The 19,276-nt window shown below is 42.1% G+C and overlaps 1 protein-coding gene across 2 annotated transcripts in view; it reads left to right on the top strand.

The window, feature by feature from the left end:
- Nucleotides 1–2,141: 2,141 nt before the first annotated feature.
- The window catches only part of LOC119487475 (prickle-like protein 1), a 28,827-nt gene continuing 11,692 nt past the window's right edge, over nt 2,142–19,276 (top strand). Inside the window, exon 1 of one of the 2 annotated variants that reach the window (XM_037768393.1) lies at nt 2,142–2,490. The gene's annotated coding sequence lies outside the window, so the exon portion shown is untranslated. Of the gene's footprint in view, nt 2,491–17,117; nt 17,423–19,276 lie in introns of those variants that run through there. The other variant, XM_037768395.1, reaches the window with a different exon arrangement.

Below are 19,276 nucleotides of genomic sequence, written 5' to 3'. Positions count from 1 at the left end.
TCGTATTTACAGTAGGTTGTCAGCACATGACAATCTGATGTGTTTAAACACTCACGACAAGTAACGATGCCTTTAAATGAACGACAACAGTTGGCTGATTCTGCAGAAAACGACCTTTTGCGTGACGTTGAATGCAGCACAAACCTGAATCTTTACTATTATGTTCATGCACTGATTTATGGGTGGTGGCCATTCTCTTCAAATCTTTGATCATCCCACAACATTTTGTCTAACTCAATAGACAGCGAGGTAATAGCCTCTTTTCAGTGTATGCATATAGACTTACCTTTCATTGCACACCGCAAATAGGAGTAGTGTTACACAGTCTGTGTGGGAAAACATAAAACACATTGTGAAAATTTCATATTGGTGGACAAATAGGTTTGCTAAAAAAAAGGTCATATTTCTACACCTGGTGACAAACTGAATGTGGGGATGGAGGTGCAAAAGAGGGCGTCTTTGCACATGAAGTCTTATGAACATGTTATTAAGATAAGATAAGATAAGATATTCCTTTATTAGTCCCGCAGTGGGGAAATGTGCAGTGTACAACAGCAAAGGGGGTAGTGCAAAAAACAAGATGCATCAGATAACACAGTAAAAAAGAGCTAAACAAAGTGTAACATAATATGAACCATTTAAATAGAAAGAAGTGTAAAAATAGGAGCAGTATATACAGTATTGACAATATACAGACTATTAGCATAATTATTAATATTTGAAAAAGAGAAACTTTCAATCTTTAAAGCTCACAAAGTTTTTACCGTTCACCGATATGCCAGTATTGATGATAACCACGATATTTTAAAAATGAAATATTGATATCATGTTAATAATGCACATATATGATAACATTTGGGTAAATAATCCAGCGCCTCTTAAATCCCGCTTTTGTACAGTTATGCTTACAGACTCTCTCTCCACCTCCCTACACTCATATTTAGTAAATAATTTGCCAAAAATTAGACAAAACACACCATAAAACAAAGTTAAAGGGATTGTTTGTAACTTCTTACACGTATAAATCACCCGGGTCGGTGTCCCATGCGCGCTCGCATATGCGCGCTCGCGTGTGGCTACGCTGTTCAGACAAGACTCCAACACATACTACACGGAAGCACCAAAACCGCAAAGTTATATCTAGTGAAGCCCGTCTTTCAAAACAGTGATGGCCGCGAGGGAGACCGTAGTTTTGGTCTCCGGAGTCTCTGCTGTACTCTGCTCCTCTGCCTGCTTGCCTTCACTCAGCTCGCTCCACCTCAAATGCATGCGCGCACTCTTCACACTGCAGAAGACTTCGTAGCTCTGAGAATATCTAGTGAATGTACAGTGGACGTTTGTGCAGAAATAACTGCTGCAGCTCCTCCAGACCAACAGAGGTTTTCCGTATCTTGTGAAGTGACGGGGCTCCGCAGAGAGAAACGTTATCGTCTCTGACCGGGTGCCGGTGTCTCCCCTGTTCCCTCCGACCGCGGTTTGGAGGCTGAAGCAGGAAAAGCCAACACTAGGATCAGCAATGATTCATGGAGAGACCTTCGTCTGATCAGCTAACATTACTGCCAAGCAGGTGAAATATACAGTGATATTGTGGTTTTAGCTGACGTGTGTCGCCTCACTGTGTTGAGCGATGCTCGTTCATGTCTATGTAGAGCGAGCACAAGCTCGAGCCCGACCCTGACTTTCGTTGACTTAACGGCCACAGGTGTCGCTGTTAACAAGCAATTCTGATTCTTACAAACAGTCCCCTTTAAAGTTGAATTTGTGATAGCATTATTATCACTTTTCAAAATGTTCTATAAACATCGCAATAACATCGTTATCGTGAATTATTTTGGCCACGATAATCGTGTGAAAATCGGATACGGTGACAGCCCTGCATGGTTCATATACTGTATATATAGACAATAATAGTTCATCTGAAGGTAAAGAGCAGCCTGCAGGTAAAGGCAACAAGAGGGAGATTAACTCACTTAGTAGTTTTCAAGCACTTAAACTACACAAACACCTCTTCAACTCCCCATTGCAGCAGCAGCAGCAGCAGGAGTTAAAAACTCACAGGAGCGTTTTGTCCACTAGTGCTCCAGACTGGTGCGTCTCTGCAGGGTTGGTTGGTGGGGGCTGCTGGTTTGAGCCAATAGGCAGAGAGAGCAACGCTAATGTCATTTCACTGTGACTGCTGAGAGGAGCACCACAGTGCACCATAGTGCGCTGCTGGAATGACTGAGATGTGTTGACAGCGTGCTGAAGTCAGACCAGTCTCTCTCTGTCTCTCTCTTTCTCTCTCTCTCTCTCCTCTCCAATGCAGTCAGTATCTGGAGTTTTTGCTTATCGCTTTGCACAGCTCTGGGTTCAGCTCTGCAGCACAGTGGGTGCACCATCTCTGGACTTTTCATCTTCTAAATGCCAATGAGACGCAGCGTGAGTCGCTTCTCTCACTTGGGTTCTTCTGGATACTCTGGATCTGGTTTACTGCGACTGAACGCTTTGGAGGTGAGTGGACCAAAGTCAGTTTAGTGTGTTTTAACAGTTGTTTTTTTTTTGGACTTTTAAGTTCAAGAGTCTGTGCAGTTTTTAAACTCTTTCTCTATACCTACGAGTGCACCAGTCTATTTGTTTTTTTACGCACTGAAAATGCGTAAAAATGATGCAGTGGTAAAAAGGAAAATAGGGAGAATTCGACCTTAATTGTGTGTTTTTCATCAACCAAACACTCCCAACTTCCATCAGTTGAATTGACACTCTACAGAGATCACTTTGTGTCAGCACCAGTCATCAAACTGACGTTTTTTTTTTTCACTAATATGTTTATTGGGTTTTCTTATTTTCACAAACACAATAAAAAAACAACAAACACTGGTACAGCTCAGATAAAAAAGAAAAATGTATATAGGAGGTCATAGGAAATAGTCCATAGTGCAGGGAAGTCACAGGATATATGAATTCATGTTCAGGAGACTCCTTGTGAGATAATGGAAGAGAGATCAGGTCCAATATAATTCAGATAGGTGCTGCCAAATATTGTGGAGCTGATCTACTTTGGCATGTAGAATATTTATGAGATATTCCAAAGGGACCATCTCAAATATCACTTTTCACCAGCCTTGAACAGAGGGTTTCTTATCACTGATCCACTGTAGTAATATATTTTTTCTAGCAGCAAATATAAGAATGTTATATAACCTTTTGTTGGCTGCAGTAATTATATTTGTTTATTTTTGTCAAACTGCCTTTTTAATTTCCCAATAACTCCAATAGTTGCACACTTTACTTTCCCTGTGTTGTAACCTCATTTTCTCTGACGCTGAAAGAAAAAACTTTGGGTCAGAGAGAAGTGTGGAAGTGTGGAAGTGTGGAGTCCCAAGGGCCTCCAGATGTATGGACTCAGCTGTCGCCTGTCACTTTGGGTGACAACTGGTCGCCACTTGGTGACCGCTGCTTGTCCGCCACTACAGGGCTCCATAGCTGTCAAGAGTGCTGTTGAGTGAGGAAGAATGTGGTCACACACAATACAGTACGAGAAGTCACTCTCTCTCTTTCTTCTTCTCTTCCAACCATGATGAAGAAGGTGGGAACGGCCCAAAAAACATCTGCACAAAAAAATGCAATCAAAGATTCAGTCCTGAACTGTTTATTAGAATAAGTGAATACATCTGGCAACTTGCATATACTAGAAATCAACTTCTTTAGTCAGGTTTCATCCCCCCATGATAGTGTGATCCTCACTATTCTGCTTTTGTTTCTAGATTCAAAAAGCTGAAACTGGGTTTTAAGACTGAGCATGAGCCCATAAAAGACTTATTAGGGTGGAGATTTTTGCAGTGCAGTCAGCTCTTTAAATAAAAATAACCCTGCACGCTGCTTGAGTGAATTCATCCCTCCTTGCGGACCTCTCACTAGAGCTAAACATGCCATAAAGGGTTTCCTTTGGAGGACAATGACACACACTCAAGTTTCAAACATTTCCATTCTCAGCTGCGATACAAAAAAAGTGTTAAACCTATAAGACACGGGAGAGCAGTCGCCGTTATATTTAACCAAGGCTGTCTAAGATAATGTTTAGCTCTCGTTGGAGCACAGTAAACATCACCATAAGCCATTAAGTCCCGTGCATGCCCTCTTGGGGGGCTGACAGAATGACGGACCCACTTGGCTCAGACCGAGAGTCAGACTGGCCTGAAATCTGTCACTACGGCCACAGCTGACAAAAACAGAGCGCTGCTGCTGATCCCAGCACAGTTCACAGTTGACAGCTATAGGTGAGAGGAGATGGTCTTTATTTGGACACGTTGGTTAGATTGCGGAAGTGATTTGAGGTATTGCAGGACAACACAAAATGGATTTAAATGAATTGAATTATACCTTGGAGCTCTTTGACAGTACAAAGGAGCAACTGCAGGTCCTGCACAATGTCAGCACTTCAAAGTGTAACGCACCGGGTCAAAATCTTGCTGTAATTGCACCAAAAGGTGTTTTGAAACGTGGTCACTTCAATCCATGATTACAGCACTTTTAGCCACCCTATCACTGATATATTCATTTTTCCTTTGAAGAGCAGCCAGTAAACTAAGAGGGTAAAGAAAGAAATACTCAGAGTGAGTGTTGTGGACAGAGATACAGGGAGCACAGAACCAAGGTGGTGGTGTCACCTAGTGGCTAGAATAGAGGCTGACGCCTTCGCTGCCTTGGAGACACACAAACTCATCAGTAGCTTTCTCTTTCCAAAAAAAAAACTGTGAGGTTTTGTGTGAGATGAGGACAGCTGTTCAACACCTTTTTCTTTTATTTAAACTCTTATCAACGTAAGTACTGACAAATACAAAATGATGGCCTACTGAGACCCAGCATCTAAAGCAGAAATCTACTGTAAATGTTATTGGATGAAACAACCCACTGTTTATGTGCTGAGATCTGGGCCTCATGCTTCACAGCTGCAGTTGTTAAATGTTTCGATGATCTAGCAGGCGAGGCTTGTGTTAGGGGAGGCGTTAGCTGAGCTTTTACTTTCAGTGTTTCTGCTGCAGGTGAGAAATTCTCTGTGAATATCAAGTTATTTATAGACTAAATGATTTACAAGTTTTTGGGGCAGCTCCACATGAAACATGGCGCTCGTTCACGTCTCATTTCTAAAAGCCTTGAAGTGAATCAAAGGCACCACTAATAGAATCAAAAGACTTTAAAAGCATTTTGTTCTCGATTTGTGTGTGAACGCAAGAGGGAAATAAAAAAATCATACTTTCTTGGACAGGGCAGAAAGAAACATTTCTGATCCTCCTCTGCCAACTTGATGTTTTACGAGTGCTCGCTTAATAAATGTGGAATATGTTGATGGTTTATTTGAGCACCAAAGTGTGTAATATAGACTGGAGGATTTAAGACTCAGCTGCAGAAAGGCCTGCTTTTTTGTATGAGCACCTCATAATAAACTATTCAACTAGAGAAGCTATAACATTAGCACACTTGTGTGCCATTGCATTAGTGCACAGCGAGAGTGGTGGAGGTGGAGACAAATCGGGAGACAAATCGCAGACATGAAGCCAGTCTCAGACATAAACAGTGGGGCATGTCGTGGTGTGTGTGTTTGTCTGAGAGAAGCAGATGGACAGAGACAAAGTGGTCACCTATATGTGTGTATGGCTGCCACACACGCGTACACTCTCCGACACCTACAGACAGACACCCAGCTGAGTGTAAATGAGCAGAATGGACGTCCCAGTGCCCGTGTGTATACGTCTCCCACTGTTGATTTAAAAGCCCGGTACCAGTGAAATGTACACAGAGGCCTGTTTGTGCAAAGCTAGAATGAATCACCCTCGCGTCCGTGTAAATCGCCTGCAAGCCAAACATTCTGGCAGCCTTTTATCCCCAGACGTGGTCCAGCTCACCGCAGCGTGGGCTAAAAGCAGAGCGGGGACAGGGCCGTGTGTTGTGAGGAGCTGTCAGAGGAGGCCAGTCCTTCATGGCTCTGGACGGGGAGATGTGGCACGGAGTTGGGTTGCCATAGACAAACTCCAAGGAGCAGAGCGCATTGACTGTAAACTGTTTGTGGTAGGTTGGCAGGAGGCTGGATGAAATATGGCTTGTTTAAACGCCGGTGGTCCCTGAATCTGTGGTCACTGGGGCCCCGGCTGAACGGACGGTGGCCTGGATGGTCAGATTTAGGGGCACTGTTACGCTGCTTGTGGTTGTAGAGTTTGGGATGTGGATGCGGCTGTCTGTGCCGTAAAGTTACCCCTCCTGTAACTTTCAAACAGCATCATGTATGAGCGCCTGCAGCAGTGGCACACATTGGATCCACATGCTTAGTGATTAAAGGTAGCTCCATGTTTAACGCTTCCAGGCACAACTGTGTTTATTAGGCGCTGCAGGATGATGTTAGATGGAAACGGGTTTGGCTCTCACACTGGAGTTTAATGCCCCGGCAGATCTCTGGTAACCACACGGCATAATTGCGGGACTAACCATCAGACCACCACGATGATGAAAGTCATGCGTTACACACATGTTTCGTTATCACCACCATGTATACGCATGATGCTCAGCTCTCTGGATGAACACTGCATAATAATAACCACTGCATAATAATAACCAACGGTGCAGCCAGCGATACAAAACTGGTTATTATCATCATGTCTGTCTTTGATAAAGGGGATAACAGATGTAGAGATGGAGTTTTTGGAAAATTCATCTGACCCAACCTGACGTGGCCGCCTGCAGGACGGCATGTTTGTCCTCCACATCTATAGGGATCCATCCAAGCAATCACAGCATCAAGGGCTAGAAGCAAAAGAAAACATATTACCCTGAGATAGTCATTAAAAAGCCCAGCTCATTTCCCCCGGCACACAACAGGGGATTCAGTCAAAGCTTTCCGGGCCCACGGCTGGAAATATGCAAAATACACACCCCCTGCCCTTCCTGTGGCTCTCGTTCCTCCTTCCCTGTTGGCATTGTCACAGGGGTGGAGTCATTGAGCGTGGATGATATGGAAAAGGTCAGCAGGGTTTAAAAATGGACTCTGCAGGGCAGGGGATTTTTTGGACTGATAACAAAGCTATTTCCTGAGATTTCTTCAGAAAGGTTACAGTTACAGACAGTGGGGACAGTCGCTGGACGTCTGCCAGAGTATTCCTCGTTAAAACTTTCATCCTGTCATATTTTACTACACCATTAATTAGGTTTGGAAACAAATGTATGCATACAAGAGTTTGGCCGTATTCCCAAATCACACAGTGCTGGATTTATAATTTATAATAAGTCATTTAAATTGTCTCCTAAAATACATCATAAGAAGATTAAAAGGAACACAAAGCAATAAATCAATACCTTATCCCCCTAACGGCTCTCTCGGGAAAAGATTTAAACTGCCGCTTCTTCCTTTTCTTTGTTTTCAATGGGGGAGTTTTTCATGTGAGCTAATTCAAAGATAATTCCTGAACGGGATCTTACATCCAAGAATAGCGAGTGCTCTGTATACCACCAGATATGTACAGCACAGGCTTTACATTCATAATGAAACACTAGACCCCTTCCTATTTCATCTCAAGCATTGAATTAGTTTTGCTCCAGTGTTGCACATTGACAGGGTTGGATATCAAGAACAGGTTCTGAAGTGAAGCTGCCTGGAGATTTATAACACCTGGCACACGTGTTGTGATTCGGCTGATCAATTGCTCAAAATGAAGTTTGGACCTACTGTGAGTCCATCTACATTATGCATACTTTAATGCTCTGGTCAAGGTCAGCCCTACTTCTTTGCATGAAATAACTTTTGCTGTATCACAAAAAAGACAAAAAAGGTTCTTAGTCGACTAACACACGATTTTGTTGACTAATCGATTAGTTGATTTAATCAACAGATCTGTAAAACAGAGTTTCTCCACATCACACACTCACAAGAATCACACAGAAGCACCACTTTTTAGCCTGTGTTTCCCAGAGATGTGCTCATAAGTTTGTTGGAAATAATTCAGCATAAAAAAAGCATAAAAAACTACTTGATCAAGAGGGGGTAGACCTACAAAGAAGGGAGGCCGTCTAACCTGAGTATGCAGTTACGAATGCAAGATATAAGAATGCCGTGTTTTTGATGTCTCAAGTTGTAGTCTTATCGCCCCGAAATCAACTAATGTTAGCATTTATAACTCAAGTAAAGATAAAAAGTGAAAAAACAGCAGACATTCAAATAGTGCAAGGCCAGCTAAATCAGCTCAAGATAAAGCGTTTTTGCTTTCAACATAGTCTATTATATTTTGGTATCTCTTCTTAATAGGAGAACTAGTATGTACCATAGGGCATAGAGCTAGAAAACTAGATTTGATAATCTGGGATCAATAAAATTGAAGCAATATCCACCCCTGACCAAGATGTACCCACTTCGGTACTTAAAGCAGTGTTGTAGTCAAGACCACCTAAACCGAGACCAAGTCATGACCAAGACCAGAGTGTATCAAGACTGAGACAAGACCAAGACTTTGAGGGGTTGAGTCCAAGTCAAGAGCAGACCAGTGTGAGTCCCGCACTGCATGACACACAATAAAATGTGGAACATGCAAACCATAGGCAGCCGCACATTCCTCAAATTGATCTGAAAGATCCACATTCCCATAAAAACAAAACCGATCTCAAGGACTACAACACTGACTTATAAACATACATAAATTAAACTCAACTATGTAGCCCAGGCCACAATACAGCAATTTATCCTAAATATGTTCTCTCTGTCTGTCTGTGTCTCTTAGCTAACTTCCTATCAGGCATTTACTAGCACTAAACTACTTTTCTGGTCATTATTATTCATCAAACATTGTATTCAAATGTTATATTTGATTGCATTTGTCAAATTGTTTGCAACATTGAAAGTCAGAGGGACCGTGAAATGATTTCTTCCACCTCCACTCTCTCAAACTTTCTGCAAATTTTGACTGCTATTATTAAGTTTTATGATTAGCATTTGCTACTTTATGATCTAAGTCATGTCTTCACACAGAGGGAGGGAATGTATTGTTATCAGTTGGTAATACATCACAGTAGAGGTCGATGTTGTGGGATGACATGCAGATGGGTCAATATTGACAGAGGCCAACTGAGGACATGTCTTGCAGAGCAGCAGCCTGAGGCCCACAATGGGCCCACTGAGCTGACACAGAAACAGTTCGTTTGGCCACAACAACCTGACGGCGGCTCCTAGTGAGAGGCCGGTTCAAAGAGCCGGGCTTTTGTTTGCTATGCTCGCACTGTCTTCCTGTTAGGGGCTGGGCTCCCAAAGAAAACAAGAGCAGTGGGCTCACCAGATGTGTACATCTGTGCGTCACACACACTTGACCATTTTTGGTTTTATGATGTTGTGAAGGAATAAAAACTTGAAGAAAAGGCATCTCAGATTTTATGGAAAGGGCTATTACGCTCACAGCATGTGTGCCCACTCTGTCACATGTTCCTTTATGCTGGCCCAGGATGCTGAAAATGGTTTGGTGCCATTAGTGACCTCAGTATTAGCAGCTCCAAAAATAACACACTGATGCTGACAGAAACAGGCACATTACATGTGAGGTTTCTAAGAATAAGCTGTGCCCTGGAGGACTGCTATCCTTAATTGGGGGGTGATAAGGCAGCCAGTTGGGTCCCATTTTCCATGGCACACATACATTGTGCCAACACACACACACACACACATAGATCCCAGGCACTAATGACCCCATGTCTGGCCTGCCCTGTATATCTGCTAAACTGAGTGAGGCCTCCCGAGAGCTTCAGATTGGATCTCACTAGACCTGAATACACACACATACAGTACATAACATGCACACTCAGTTTATCTTCCACAGATAAGCTTCTGTACTCTGGTACTGATCTGGTATGATGTGAACTATTCACATTAAATGCAGTTTCTTTGTAATATTATTATTATATAACTTGTAGTGTCACAGCTATCCCTGGCCTCCTGTTATTTTACATACAAATAAAAGAGTTAAATAAAATAATCCCATGCAGTAAGGTATGCAGAATTTAAATTTGGGATTATGAGAGCACTGGTATTGGATATTGGATACTTGGTATTTAGCAGATACACTTAGTTGAGGTATTTGAATTGGTATCAGCATTGCTGTTGAAAAGTTGGATAAATGCATGTTTTTTTTTTTTGGGGGGGGGTTTTTTATATGGACACTTATGATCATGCATATACTGCACACATTCTTCTTCTTTTATTTAATTTTTTTGGGCATTTTTAATGCTTTTATTAGACAGTAGATACTTGTAGAGAGCAGAAAGGAAATGAGGGGTGAGAAATGTGAGAAATGACATGCAACAATGTGCAATGAGAGTCAAATCGGAGCGGTTACAATTGGTCAGCGCCTTAAACACTTAAAGGGGACATGTCATGCTCATTTTCAGCTTCACACTTGTATTTTGAGTTTCTACCAGAACATGTTTACATGCTTTAATGTTAAAAAAACACATGATTTTTCTCATACTGTCTGTCCGAATATACCTGTATTCACCCTCTGTCTGAAACGTTTTGGCTCCTGTCTCTTTAAGCCCCCCTCCTGAAAAAGGCCAGGCTGCTCTGATTGGCTTGTGAGAAAAATATGGTGCATCTTTGCAAAGATAGTTCTCAAGCTGTGGGTGATATATTTTAATGAGCCTGCATGTGACTTAGGAAGGGGAGCCAAATCTGAACGCGATACCCACCCAATAACTTATTTACGACTGCAAAACGATTGTCTCACCAATTCATCTATAGACAATATATCAGAGACGTCAAAAAAATATACGTCGAAGCCACGAAGAACGCAGAGACTCAATGTGGCAAACAGATGCACAGATAATCAGATATACGTTTACCTCCCAAGATGCAAGACCTCCAACCACGTAACCTCTTAGGCCTCTTCAGAAATGTGAATACATTAGACACACGTATAAAACCAGCATCGATAAATTCTCAAAGTCAAACAAGACTAAATCTCCAGTCGGACATCTCATAATGTGACCGTAGGTTTTTTTCTCTTTTGAATGTGAGTCACGTGAGAAGGTGAAAGGGTCAACAACATCAGAGCTACAGGGAGCCTTACAGGGGAGATCATTGGGCCTCTCCTCGGCTCTTTCTGCTGTTTTTACTACCACCTTAATGACTTAAATTGTGTCCAATTAAGCAGAGCTGGAAAGAAGCATCCCCGCTCTCGGCCGTCAGAGTTCCCTCTGTGCTGTGGCACTGGAGCATGTGTTTAATTAGAACGCTCTAAAAAGACTGTACCGGAGTGTTTCTCCAGGAATGTTAATCATTAGTGGGATCCTGACTGAGCAGCTCTTAACCGTTTCAGAGTATTGTTGGATTCCATGGTTTGCCTTTTGAAGCCGTGCGGCTCAGGAAAATGCTTCCACGTGTGGGAATTGCCAACTTTCTCTTCCTTTAAAAAAACCTGCATCCTCTCCTTCTACGACGACTTGCTCATAGCACTCAGTACCCCGAGTATTGCCTGTTTTGTTACGGCGGCCTCATTCATGTGTCCGTTTGAGCCCGGGGCTGGAAACACACAGGAAATAGTTTTCTTGCCATGTGAAGGATATACTGTTGAACTTCGAGGGAAAGGTGAGGAGAAAAAAGCCCAGATGTGTGATGTGTGAGGTTTAAGTGGTGTGTGAGTTAGTCTTTCTGGAAGTGTGAGGTCATAAGCTAAAAATGTTGTGAAGTCTCGAAGGTCGCAAGTGTTGAACCCAGTTATTGACAGGATGCTGTTTCAACAGGAGTGATCAAACCGTTTCACATGTGGAGGCATGGAAAACCTGACGGTCTCCCTGGTCATGTGGGAAATTTTAAAGTTTCATTGAAGAAATAAAAAAAATGATGGTGAAAACAGAGCCCTGTTGGTTGAAGTTATTGGTTTAAAGGGCTGTTTTGTAATCTTATGTCTATATTCTCAGTTTGGAAAAAGGTAACGCCTGCAAACTACTCCATGCCACAATCTTGTGTTTGAAAAAGTGGAAACCACACCCATATTTATACGTAAAGCACACCAATAGGCAAACAAGCTCAATGATGGCAGGTGTAGTTCACCCAACACACCAGCGTGATAAACACATTTTGATAAAGTACATAAAAACACTACAAAAGCCATAATTCTAAATATCAAACATGTTATTTATAAACATTATGTCATATTTATCCTCACATATATCAGAAAATACATCACCTGTGTTCAAACATATTACATTACATTAAGGTAGAGGAAAAAGGAAAGAAGAAATATTTAATATATGTACAATAATTGGGTTTAAAACACCCTTCTTCTCCTGGAAAAAAGACAAACCTGACCAAAACATTTTTTAATTTTTACAAATATGTGTGTCAGAATATATAAATGTCACTGTATATATAGGAAGAGCCATCATATTACAACCACCATTATTTGTTTTAGAGGAAATGTTTGATTTCATACTCTTGATTCAGACCTCTAAGTGAGTCTGGAGAGTGAACATATAGTAGCCTTCTCTTTGGAGTCAGAGGGTATTTAAATCGCCTCTTCTTGGAGATGTATTCTCAGTTTGTCCACGGAGACCACACATGACATCTTTTGCCCCTTTTGCTGATCCAGTGCTTTTGTCGGTGCGAGTGAGCAGTGTAAGAGCAGCCCATTCATCCTCGGCCCACTCTGTGTGCAGACAGCCACAGGCTTTTGTTGAGTTATAGTGTCCTCAAATAAAGGGGCTTCCTCCCTTTAACAGCCCCAGGAGCTCTGTCGCTCCACTTCCCATTGTTCCCAATGAGGTCCGGCTTTTACAACTAGGTGAGAGGGTGTCAAATTGAGGGTGAAATATGAGCTGTCCCAATCGTACATCTCTGCGATGTTTGGCGAAGCGGTGTACTTTTGATAAAGTGAAGACACAACCAGTGTGTGCTGACACCGGGCTTTGTTCAGCAGAGATGTGTTATGTCATGTATTGACAGGTTACTCTGTGGAAACTGGACATCCATATTGCATTACATCATGCATGACACAACAAGGTTATAGCAAATTAAATAAAGCAGAAATCAATGGGTAATACGTTCATAGATTGCTTCCATGAAGTCAGGGCCGAACTGACATCATCGACTTAACAAGTATTACGTTGTTGGTTTTATATAATAGCATTACATGCTGTAATCTAATAATCGAACACAGACAGCTTGGTTATAAACTCAGGATTTAAGTATTGTGACCTTTTCTGTTGCCGTTTGGCAAGTCAGGAAATCATATTTTTTTATAGAGTTGAAAAGTTCAGAAATAATTTAGTCCAATAAATCTTGAATCCTGTCTTTTTTTCCATTTTGATTCTTCCTAGTCAGCGCTCAAACACATGATCTTTAGCGAGGTCAAGTGTCAAGTGAGAAGATATTTCTCTTTAATTTTTTTTTCTACAAATGTCTCTTGTCATAAACTAAGCTCAGATCTAAGCTTTGCCCTCAGCTGCCTCCAACGTGTCAGAGTGAAACAGTAAAAGGGGTTATGTGAGGGTTATAGGGCTAACAAGCCCACAGTCTGACCTGAGTTTGTCAGCGCCAATCTAGCTAAGTCAATATCAATGCGCTGACTGCTCCACCAGTTGACCTTTTCCTCCCTCTTTCAAGGCGTAAAAGGGATTGTTGTTACAGTAGAGTGATAGGGTTTTATTGGCCTTTATAACTGGGGCTTTTGTTGGGCCTGTGTCCTGCTAATACCCGTTGGCAAGTCATTTAAACCTTGAGAATGCCTACTTTTTATAAGGTAGCTCACACACCAGTGAGAGCTGCTCTCAACAATGGTCATCAATGACGGTGAGTTAGAGACTGACCTTCCCTTTGCCCTCTTTGGCACCCCAATTTATGGCATTGCTTGGGAATCAAATTAGTTTCGTTTAAACAGGTTACTTAAGACTTTAATTCATGCTGGTGTCCATCTTTGTTTCACACAGAGATCACATGCTTACTGTGAGATACAGCGTCTTTGTTTTACGGGTCCCCTTTTTCAAGGACGTGTTTGGACCGGAGAAGAATGTGGCTTTATCGTTGGGCGTTGGTTCTGATGATGATCATCTCTGTCCTGTCATTGTCAGGGCATGCTGGTCATGGACTACCTCGCCGCTAGCACGGGGCGTTTCGTTTTTACTTCTTTTTACAGCGGTGAGAAGGTGCAGACCAGGTGTGAGGTGCTGTTCAGGTCGTTGTGGCTATGACAGGGGAATGGGCTGTAAAGCCCTGAGGCCATAGATTTATGGGTCATCTGGTGCTCCCTTAGGTCAAAGGTCAGGGATGCATGACTTGTCCAACTTTATATTATTCAACCATCTGAGGCGAGCCTTGAACTGCGCGGCCAGCTACCTCTAACTATAGACTTGTGCGATGTCAGAATGAGACTCGGGATGTTGTTCTTCTGATGCAGGATGCATTTAAATAGTCGCCCACACCTATAAGTTCATTGTCAAAGGCCACTGATTCTCTTTTGCAATTTCACTGTAAGATGTCTCCTCATTTGAACTTTTAAACTCAACTTACTTCAAAACTTGCAACTTTGAAATGAGAAGAAACTGAGGGGAATTGTTTCCTTTAGGTTCAAATGTGGCAAAAAATCTTGCATTGAATAAAAAGTTGATTCATTTCTACATTGTAAGGGAATTAGACAAAATCTGTTTGCTCATACTGGCTTTGCTGAATAGGCTCTACAACTTTTGTCCAGATGACTTTACCATCTCAACTTTGCATTTCATGAATGCCCCCCCAAAGGCAGGATGCTGTGTTGTCCCTCCCCTCTAAGAATTGCTAATGGAGCTGGGTGCAGAGTCATTTGGACCGGCACAAAGGCCTGAAGTCTGCTGTGAAAAGGTCCCTCTCCTCCCTGGCCTTGGCTGCTACAATGGCTTTGTCCACACACACATTAACACCTACGGTACATGCACCATGCAGGCGCACAAACATTTGTGTGTAAGCCCCTAATATCAATCTATTCAATCATCTTTTCCTGGTTTGGATAAAACTTGTCTCACTTTCATCAAGCTGCTATTTTTTTTATTTAAATTACATTGAAATGACAGCCACCATTCACCACCCACGCTGTGATATTTTAACACATAATGGTGTGAGGTGTGTGGGTGAGCAGAGTCGCATGCTGTCAGTCATGCAAAGGTGTGCCACTTTGCATCAAACTACTTTCAAATATACTGTGGATTAGTCTTAAATGAGCAAATCATTGGCAGAATTGTTCATGTAAATTAAATATCCTGTAGTCCTTGCTCCATTTAAGTGCCATGCGAAGATACATGTTTCAAAGTGTGTCACTGCTTCTGCTGCATAACAGTAGTGACCCCTGTGAACCCTGTTATATCAGCCCCAGTTATACACCCCACAGTAAATGCTTCGCGCATGTGTTTGAGTTCACCGCATTACATCCTGACGTCATCGCCACAAAATTAAACAGCTTCTAAATTGTTAATAAAGAAAGCAATTCTAGCTGTTTAATAGATTCCTTGCTGCCTAGTAAAAATGCTCTGTTGCTTTGTTTTACAGTCTTAAAGTACGTTAACCCTTGTGTTGGAATACATAGAAGAACTTTTTAGTTCGCTTCTGAACAATACAAAACTTGTCCTTTTTGAGAGTAACACTTTGACATTGCAGCCAAACAGCCACAAAAACATGCAAAAGGTGCAGCTGCCCAGAGTTTAAACTGATCCGGTCACTTTTGTTTTCTGAGGCAACAGGAAAAGAATCACGCTCTGACATTCCTGCAGAGGTGAAGGAGAGGCAGAGGTCAACGGCGTCCCAGGGAGTTTCACTGGACAGGCGGATATGTACATTTGGGGTTTTATAGAACACGTTTATAACTTGAGTTTCTGTCCTGCCAGGACATGATGAAGGCAAACAGAAAGCTTGGATATAAGCCAATACACAACATGTAGTGTTGATCTCTTTTGATGTTTTTTTTTTTAGGTTTGTTTCAATAGACGTTGAATATTCTGGTTTTTCATGTTTGGGATATGCAAACTGAGTTAGAGCTGCAACTAAAAATAGTGATTACAAGTTTCCAGAGCTGAAGTTGGCAAATTCAAATAGCTTGTTGTGTCTGAACCACAATCAAAAACACACAGATATTCAGTTAACTATCATAGAAAACAAAGAAAAGCAGCAGATCATCACATTTAAGAGAATTTAACCAATTATTTTTTCCCTTAAAAATGACTAAAATGATTAATCTATTATCAAAATCAATTAATGGATTAAAAGTTTAAGCTATGAGCTGAATGTCATGATGTTTCTATAGCATGATGGTCAACTCAGTGACTATATGACAATATATCTATTCAAGTATAATATCTATTTTATATTCATATAACTAATTTGTTCAACCTTACGTTACAGTGTGACACCACAGATTCCCATAATACAGTTCCATTTTGCATGACTTAACAAAGTTGGACATGTTAACCCTCACTCAGACCATGTTAACCAGATAATAACAGCTTTGTGGTTACAGTCATGTCTTTGTATGGGCCTTCTGTGAATCATATATTAAAGGCCTGATAGCTGGATTCATTTAGATTTGCTGACATCATGTTCAGTTAGCGGGAAGAGGCTTTATGTGTGGCTGAGCCCGCAGGGTGTTGTAGATGGTAGGAAGCAATATTTCATAGCGGGATGAATAAAGCATCTTTTGTTCACTTGAATCCAACAATCACTCTGTAATCATAAAGCTGTAGTTAGCAAACAGCTCTCTGTAACTTTACATTTTAGCGCGCAAGAAGAGAAGAGAGACAAACCACCAGATAAACCAAAGCCTGACTCTTAATGTTCACCACCTTCCCCACATCTTGGAGCCGTTGATAGGGAAGGAGAACGAAGAATGTCATGGTGTGGAGACGGGGCGGTCGGTGTGGTGAAACGAGCTCTGCCATCACTGATGTGCTACTTAAAAGCGCAGTTCCTGTGAGCGAGCGGTGGTTCTCATTTGGAAGCATATGTTTGAAGCCGGAGGGCAGGGTCAGCGGAGGAGAGCCGCCTCGCTCTGCCGTATACCCCGCCGTGACTGGCTGCTCTGAGGTTAAGGGGCCGGCCTGAGTTTAGGAGGGCTGGGCTGGGGGAGGGAGGGAGGAGGAGGAGTGGTGGGTGAGAGAGGCAAGGGTGGGTTGACCATCTGGTTGAGCTCCTCCATGTACACGCACACGCACACACCCCTCTCACACACTCTCTCCCACGCACTCAGACAGACAGACATCTCACTGGCTTTTTACAGTCTGAGCTTTGATATGGGCTGACAGCTCTAGTGGAGACTGCTTCTGTCCTGGAACTAAAGCTCTGAGGATCTTGCATATACAGTAGATATGGAGCCCAGAGGCTGAAGGAGAATCTAGGACTGGATATAGTGGTGATAAGATCTTTTTTTTTCCTGTTCGCCTCAGGAGAGTTGGCCTATACGCTGAGGTAAGAACGGCAGAGAAATGACTGAAGATGATGTGTTTTTTTTAGAGGAATGTGTTTTGTTTATTGTGAGACTGAAAGATAAAATACTTGTGAAGATGTTTAAGTATTGTGCCTCATCCTGAACTGTCTTTAAGTATAGAAGCAAGCTTCTTTGACTCTGATGTGCATGAAATTTCTTGGATTATTTAGTTTAAATGGAAGGTGGGTCAATTATTTATCTGTGTTTTGCATGGTTCACAAGACATGCAGCACATCACATGTATAGATGGAGCTTTGTGCAACTTCTGACTTTTGCATAAGTCAAAATCTGCCTTCAGAGGGACTTTTCCTCATTGAGGTGGTGTTCAAAGAGTTAATTTTAGTTCCCCTATACTCCAAACTGAATGTATTTGATGTCTGTTATGGGACAGCAGCACGTCTGTGCTGTTGCCTCTTACTTCAGCCTGGCCAGTGCATGCAGGTGGTCTCCATAGTGTCTTTAGGTACTAGAAGCAAGCTTCTTTGACCCTGCTGCAGATTTTTAAAATTAAGGCATGTAATCTCTTGGATTATTTAGTTTAATGGGAGAGTGGTTTAATTATTAATCTGCATTTTGCATGATTCACAAGACATACAGCACATAACATGTATAGATGGAGCTTTGTGCAACTTCTGATCTTTGCTTAAAAGATACTTCTAGAGGGACTATTTTCTATTGAGGTGGTGTTCAAAGAGTTGATGTTAGGCCCCCTATACTGCAAACTGAATTTACTGGGATGTGTTTGATGTGACAGCAGCACGTGTGTGTTGTTGCGTCTTAGTTCAGTCTGGCCGGCGCATGCAGGTGGTCTCCGTAGTGTAGATCTCCGTGGGGATGTCACTCCCATCCCCATCCATTTGGTCTTGGGAAAACACTCCCCCGGCCGTGAAAGGAGGCCTCAATAAACTGACCAAACTCCATCCATGTAGCGCCTCAACACTGCAGGAACCTGAGCTCCTCTCTGGGTCTCTTGTCAGATGCAGCTTCCACCTTTGCATTTTCAAGCTCATTGGATTCAAAACCTCTGTAGACAGAAATGCCATGAATGACCATGTCCAGTGTTGTATTTCAGCCCTTGATCTAATGATGACCAGTTGGTTTATTGGATCATTCAATTACAAGTTTAACCTTGAATGCTGGTTTACTTAGCTGTACATGTGAGGATCTAATTGTATAACCAATCTGATCTGGCCCACAGTTTGACGGTGTTAGTTTATTAGATCACTCAACTTTTTTCACAAGGGATACAACACATTAAGTGCCAACAGTTGACAGGCTGTCATTTGAAGATATTTCTGTATACGGGTACAGCAGGGAGCAATAAATACGCTGCAAGTTAAGACATATCTCTTCTGACATAAAAACAGATTTGTCTGAGCCCAAGTAAGCAGGGACTCTGAACAGAAAATCTTGTTTTTCTCTTCAAGTAGAGCCTATCCTGCATTTGCTGAGCTCACAGGAGCCAAGTTAAACATGTTGGGCCGGTCCAAACTGACAGAGAGCACTGTGTTGGGTTGTGTGCATGTCCATCATCTACTTCCTAGAGGAATATAGACAGTAATTCAGACCAGAAGCTGCTTATTTTCCCTATGCACTCTCTCAAGGGTTGTTAATCCAATGCTCCAGTGTCTGGATTTCAGGGGGACTCTGGTTTAAGTGTTGTTGAATGCTCTTTAAAAATGTCAATGACGGCTATATTTATTGGTCACAGTATGAGGTCCTGTGAGAGGTTTGTATTCCACAAAGTGATAAATAACATTACACTGTAGTTAGCAGTGCTTTTTTAAGGTCGCAATACAGTTCTGTGGTTTTAATGAATCAAGTTTGCACCGACT

The sequence above is a fragment of the Sebastes umbrosus genome, chromosome 4 (genome assembly GCF_015220745.1).
Source record: "Sebastes umbrosus isolate fSebUmb1 chromosome 4, fSebUmb1.pri, whole genome shotgun sequence".
Classification (NCBI taxonomy): domain Eukaryota; kingdom Metazoa; phylum Chordata; class Actinopteri; order Perciformes; family Sebastidae; genus Sebastes; species Sebastes umbrosus.
This window is presented reverse-complemented; position numbering and strand designations above follow the sequence as displayed.